The sequence below is a fragment of the Xyrauchen texanus genome, chromosome 45 (assembly GCF_025860055.1).
Source record: "Xyrauchen texanus isolate HMW12.3.18 chromosome 45, RBS_HiC_50CHRs, whole genome shotgun sequence".
In the NCBI taxonomy this organism is placed as follows: Eukaryota; Metazoa; Chordata; class Actinopteri; order Cypriniformes; family Catostomidae; genus Xyrauchen; species Xyrauchen texanus.
The window spans coordinates 26217862-26224830 of record NC_068320.1 but is presented as its reverse complement, the minus strand read 5'-3'; the positions used below and the strand labels follow the sequence as shown (position 1 = coordinate 26224830).

Below are 6969 nucleotides of genomic sequence, written 5' to 3'. Positions count from 1 at the left end.
CATTTTTGCATTCGCTTGCAATAGTTACTATTGCTCGCAATAGTTTGTATTCCCTCAAAATAGTTTGCATTCCATCGCAATAAGCTACGCATTCCCTCGCAATAAGCTAAGCATTTCTTCACAATAAGCTACGCATTCCATCGCAATAAGCTACGCATTCCCTCGCAATAAGCTACGCATTCCCTCGCAATAAGCTACGCATTCCCTCGCAATAAGCTATGCATTTCTTCGCAATAAGCTACGCATTCCCTCGCAATAAGTTATGCATTCCCTCGCAATAAGATATGCATTCCCTCGCAATAAGTTAAGCATTCCCTCACAATAAGCTATGCATTCCCTCGCTATAAGCTATGCATTCCCTCGCAATAAGTTATGCATTCCCTCGCAATAAGTTATGCATTCCTTCGCAATAAGCTATGCATTCCCTTGCTATAACTTACGCATTCCCTCGCAATAAGCTATGCATTCCCTCGCAATAAGTTATGCATTTCTTCGCAATAAGCTACGCATTCCATCGCTATAACTTACGCACTCCCTCACAATGAGCTACGCATTCCCTCACAATAAGCTACGCATTCCCTCGCAATAAGCTACGCATTCCCTCACAATAAGCTATGCATTCCTTCGCAATAAATTACGCATTCCCTCGCAATAAGCTACGCATTCCCTCACAATAAGTTATGCATTCCTTCGCAATAAATTACGCATTCCCTCGCAATAAGCTACGCATTCCCTCGCAATAAGCTACGCATTCCCTCACAATAAGCTATGCATTCCTTCGCAATAAATTACGCATTCTCTCGCGATAAGCTATGCATTCCCTCGCTATAAGCTATGCATTCCTTCGCAATAAATTACGCATTCCCTCGCAATAAGTTACGCATTCCCTAAGTTTTGCACTTGCTGACAATAGTCTGCGGTTCCTCGCAATAATGTATGCATTCTCTCACAATAGTTTGTGTTCCCTCCCAATACTTTAGCATTTTTTTCAAAAAATTTTTTGCATTATCTCTTAATAATTTGCATTGCCTCCAAATACGTTCTGAGTTCTCTCGCAATAATTTCTGCTTTCTGTTGCAATAATTTGTGTTCTCTAGCAATAACTTACCATTCCAATAATTTTGGGTTCCCTGGTAATAGCTTTATCCAGCTCTTACGAAAATTAACAATTGTTCTACTACAGCAACCATAGTTAAACTATGGTATATGAAGTACTTTTATTTCTATTTTTAGTTACTATGGTTTTACTAAAAATAGTTCAACTTTGGTTTCTGTAGAAAAAAGCCTGTTTAATTTTCATAAGGGATGGATAAAGCTATTGTGATAGAACACAAAACTATTTAAGCAAATAGTATACCATAGCCTGTAGGATGTGATGAAACTTGCTTTAAAGCTTCATAGCTGTTTGTATGAATTTCCATAGTCGACATCTGAATAATTACCAACAATGCATCATGACTCACACGTATTTTCCATGATGCAAGCATAAATAATGCATTATTCCAAAACATGCAATTTGCGAAAGACCTCAGGGGAACTCTAAGCCAAAGTATCAGAGCAAACACAGTATTTGTGGTCTCTGAAGACCCTAAAATTCAGTATATGTAAATACCTACAATCCATATGCTAATAGAAAACATAGGAATTAAAATTCACATAAATAGACTGTTTTAAGAGTTTTCAACAGGTCAAGGTTAGTGAATGTCCACATCTCTGCAGCCTTCAGAATTTATAAATCAAATACTCCTTTCCAATCGCTATAGTGCGTATTTAGCTCACTGTACTACATTTAGTTGAAACATACAGTTCATGGCCTCACATCGATGACATTTGCTGCTAAATATGAGCTGTCTATGGTTTGGGTAGTCTACACACATCCCGAGACAGGAAACGAGTGGCAGAGGTTTCCTGTCAAACAACCATGTCTTTTTCCTCCATCTTATGTAAAATTATCATCAGCGTCATATTGCTTTTCCTTATCAGTGTACATATTTAAAAACATCAGAGAGCTTGACTGGGTCACTTTCATGCCACACTGTCTGCCAGTGAATTGTCAAAGATTGCAAACTTAAAGATTAGGACAACTAACTTGATGAGTTTGTCTCTTATTTTCCATCTGTGCATGATTGTGCTGTCATTTAGAAAGTCACATCAAACAATTAAGTGAGGACCATATTCCTAGAGTACTCTTCTCTGAGCTCAACTATTTGTGAGAAGTGCATCTTGGGATAGAGTGAAAGTATGACAAACTTATGAATCAGCTGATCAGCGGGAGAGCGAGATAAGAGAGAGAGGGACGCACACGGCTGCGCTGAATCAGTTGATCAGCAGGAGTGCAAGATAAGGGGCGACTGGAGCCGCGGGTTCGAGAGAGAGAGAGACGCACAGCCGTGCTGCACGTTTGTTTATGTTGGTTTTAAGTTTACCATCAAAGTTTATGTTTACTGTTCAGCCGGTTCCCACCTCCTCCTTGCCCGTCCTTTATATGGTTAAAGTGGTGCTGAAACCCGGGTGGGAGGAGGGATGTGCTCTTGTGGAGTCCTCACCACTGCCATCCGCCAGGGGAGCAGCCGCGCCCATCTGCGAATGGAACGGGGGGGGAGTCGCTGCCGTCCACTGAGGGCTAGAGGAGCCGCGGCTGTCCGCCGAATGTGGGAGGGTCGGTTCCGTCCGCCAGGGGACAGAGGAGTCACTGCCGTTCACTGAGGGCTGGAGGAACCGCGGCGGTTCGCCGAGAATGGGTGGGACAGAGGAGCAGCCGCGCCCGTCTGCGAATGGAAGGGGGGGAGTCGGTGCCGTCCACTGAGGGCTAGAGGAGCCGCGGCTGTCCGCCGAAAGTGGGAGGGTCGGTTCCGTCCGCCAGGGGACGGAGGAGTCGCTGCCGTCCACTGAGGGCTGGAGGAACCGCGACTGTCAGCCGAGAATGGGAGGGACCGTTCCGTCCACCAGGGGACGGAGGAGTCACTGCCGTTCACTGAGGGCTGGAGGAACCGCGGCGGTCCGCCGAGAATGGGTGGGACGGTTCCGTCCGCCAGGGGACGGAGGAGTCGCTGCCGTCCACTGAGGGCTGGAGGAACCGCGGCTGTCAGCCGAGAATGGGAGGGACAGTTCCGTCCGCCAGGGGATGGAGGAGTCGCTGCCGTCCACTGAGGGCTAGAGGAACCATGGCTGTCCGCCGAGAATGGGAGGGACGGTTCCGTCCACAAGGGGCCAGAGGACTCGCTGCCATCCACTGGGGGAGGCGCGAGCTGTCGTCCGCCAGAGTGAGGAGGAGTGGACGAGAACAGGGCGACAGTGCGTCCGGGAGCCAGTGAGCAATTTCTTCTCTCTCTCTCTCTCTCTCCCCACACCTTCCCTCATCTCTCCCCCCAGGTTCACAGCAGGCCTCCTCCTTACCCGTCCTTATACTGTTACAAATATATATTTTATTCAAAATTAAAAAGAAATAATAATAAAAAGTCAAACATAATATATACTTTCATATTTTGATCCATGGATTTTAGAGTAAACCTTTAAGTGTTCATGATATTCGCCCATATATAGATGAAGGGAGAAGCCCTTAAGCCACTTATTAAGAAGTGCTCGCACTGTAATTAGCTAATAACCCGATGCACACACTTTTATAAATGAATGCTGTGCAAAGGTACAAAGCTGAACATCTGATCTCAGCGCAGCCACTAAACCTTTTACAGAGGGAATAAATGGAGTTATGTTCTCTGATGCATTTGAAGCAATTGCAGCTCTGATGCTGCATGAAAATAATTCATGTCTTATTGAAATAACCACAAACAACACCCAACTATTATTTCTGCAAACAGCTTTAACGGCTCATGAAACAGGAAAACACTTATCAACACCTACACAGCTTTTGCTTGATAGAGCGCACACATTACTTTAGGATAATGAAAGAGAGCGAGAGAGTTTTGTGTATGAGGTTAGCTCCAAAATCTACTGATATTAACTGGTTTGTGTGAGGGTTAGGTTAAGGGGTAGGTTTGGGGTATAACAGATGTTATCATCTCTGTATGAGTGTGTGTGTGTGTATGTGTGTGCGTTGAGTCACTGACAGTTCATACACTAGCAAACAATCAGAGATACAAATACAAACACAAACACTTCAGCTGCAGTCTGGCTCAGTATGAGCCAATCATCAGTGAGATAAATAGTTTTGACATGTTCTCATTTTTCCGAACTGATCTGACATTTATAATTTCTACAGCAAATCTACATGTGAATCTCTCAAAACCTGCCAAGAACAGGTGCAGGTCACATTTCACCCCGAAATCAAGAGAAAAGAAACAAGAAATAATATTTTGCATGAAGAAAAATCTGATTTTTTTTATTGTGAAATTATTTCATGACAATTAGGCACATTTTAAACTCTTAAATTCTCATTTACATAATTATAATTTACTTTTGAGATTCTCATTACGACTCTCATTACTGTAATACAGTATTTTTGTTACTTTCTTAAGTATTAAATATTAGGAATGCATTGCTGTATCGGCCGCCAATATTTATCAGTTAATTATTATTATTATTACTATTTTTATCCCCTTTTTTTCCCAATTTGGAATGCCCAATTCCCACTACTTAGTAGGTCCTTGTGGTGGTGCGGTTACTCACCTCAATCCGGGTGGTGGAGGACGAGTCTCAGACCGTCAATCCGCGCATCTTATCAAGTGACTCATTGTGCATGACACCGCGGAGACTCACAGCATGTGGAGGCTCATGCTAATCTCTGCGATCCACGGATTTTGTGAAAGCAAGTGGTGCCCTCTAACATCCTGGACAGCATTTACCATTTTCTAGAACTTTATTAGGAACTCTATGGTCCTAATAAAGTGCCCAAAGTGGTTTGGCTGTTGTAGCCCTCCACCTTAATGTTCAATGTATTGTGCATTCAGAGATGCTATTCTGGTCACTATGATTGCACAGAGTGATTATCTGAGTTACATCGCCTTTCTGTCAGCTTGAACCATTCTGGCCATTCTCCAAAGAGCTCTCTCATCAACAATTGTTTCCGTCCGCAGAACTGGAACACAATTGGCTGATTAGATAAACGCTTGAATAAGTAGGTGTACAGGTGTTCTTAATAAAGTGCTCAGCGAGTGCATATACAAACATGTAAAATGTGAGTTCTGCTGTTTTGAACTGCAAAAACAAAAGTGCACAAATATTTTAGAAGAACAAAATAACCTTTTTTCACAACAATCATCATGCTATGAGCCAATCATGCCATGAGCAATCTGGGTTAAGCCTCTGGGTTACTGACCGAAAGGTCAGGGGTTCAAGCCCCAACACCGCCAAGATACCACTGTTGGGCCCTTGAGCAAGGCCCTTGACCCTATCTGCTCCAGGGGCACTGTTTCATGGCTGACCCTGAACTCTGACCCCAGCTTAGTTGGGATATGCGAAAACAACTGCATTTCATTGGCTATTAATCTTAAATATTGTTCCTTTTCAAAAAAATTTGTATCTTAAATCAGTCCAAAATTTTCATATCAGTGCATCCCTAATAATTATATATATCTATATATAAATATAAAAATATATAAAGAATTGGTAATATACTAATATTAGAATAATAATAACAATTCTAATAATAAGAACTAGGCATATTTTACTAAAACACAAAAATGGTGTTCTAAAAAAATAAGTGTGTCGTTGTAGTTTTTGCACACCCTGTTCATTCACAACAATGTTTTAGTTAAAATATACTATGGAAGTCTATGGCAGCCCATAGAACCGTTAGAGGGAAAGTTATAAAATTTTGCACACAGATAGAGGCGAGTCAAAACTCATAACACAGCAAATTTGGAGTGTCTAGCTCAAACCATTTAGCAACACCAAAGTCAAAGGTCAAAGTTTCACTCATGTTTACGCTAATAACTTTTGAACCGTAAGGATTTCCGCCTGACTAGATTTTCCGTCATTTTGAATTTTCAGAATAGCCTACTTTTTTTTTACTCGTCCTAGGCCGTTCATCCGATTTTCACCAAATTTTGCACAGATGCTCAGTAGACCGTGCTTACAAAAACTTATGGAATTCAAGTTGATAGACCAAAAATATTTTGAATGGCGCTTTAACAAATTCGACGAAGAACGCGCAAAATTGGAATTGAAGCTGTATCTCCGCAACGCTTTGACTGATATTGACAAAAGTTTGTACATGTCATGGTCATCATGCCCGGAGGAAACATGCAGCGTTTCGCCGCAGTGCCCCCTACTGGTTGAAAGATAGAAAAAAATGGCTATTTTGGCTTATAACTCTATAAGCCTGAGCGCAACAATACCTGAGAACATACAGAAAAAGTTGCGGGGCTTGGCCACTTTGTCAAACTTGCCATCATTGACCATGAGCACAGTCACGTATCTTGGGATACATAGCAACCATTGGCCAGTCAACAGTGAATTTCATTGCGAGCACGCTAAACAGGTCTCAAGGCTTTATCTTGGCAACACTTTGGCCTATTAAAACGAAACTTGTTACATATGATAGCTATCACGCCCTGATGGTACCTGAGCAGTTTCAGAACAGTGCCACCTACTGGACAAGAATTCTGAAAAATAGTTATTTTTAGCTATTTTTAAAATAGATGGGTTTTTTTCGCGAGTACAAGCGGCCGAAATGGGCTTCCTCAGAAGGGTGGCGGGCTTCTCCCTTAGAGATAGGGTGAGGAGCTCAGTCATCCTTCAGGAGCTCGGAGTAGAGCCGCTGCTCCTTTGCATCGAAAGGAGTCAGTTGAGGTGGTTTGGGCATCTGGTAAGGATGCACCCTGGCCGCCTCCCTAGGGAGGTGTTTCAGGCACGTCCAGCTGGGAGGAGGCCTCGGGGAAGACCCAGGATTAGGTGGAGAGATTACATCTCCATACTGGCCTGGGAACGCCTCGGGGTCCCCCAGTCAGAGCTGGTTAATGTGGCTCGGGATAGGGAAGTTTGGGGCCCCCTGCTGGAGCTGCTGCCCCT

The 6969-nt window shown here is 43.1% G+C and overlaps 1 protein-coding gene across 4 annotated transcripts in view; it reads right to left on the bottom strand.

Annotated features, from left to right (window-relative positions):
• LOC127637183 (oxysterol-binding protein-related protein 8-like) overlaps nucleotides 1–6969 on the bottom strand; it is a 92309-nt gene that overhangs the window by 60659 nt on the left and 24681 nt on the right. The window lies entirely within an intron of this gene.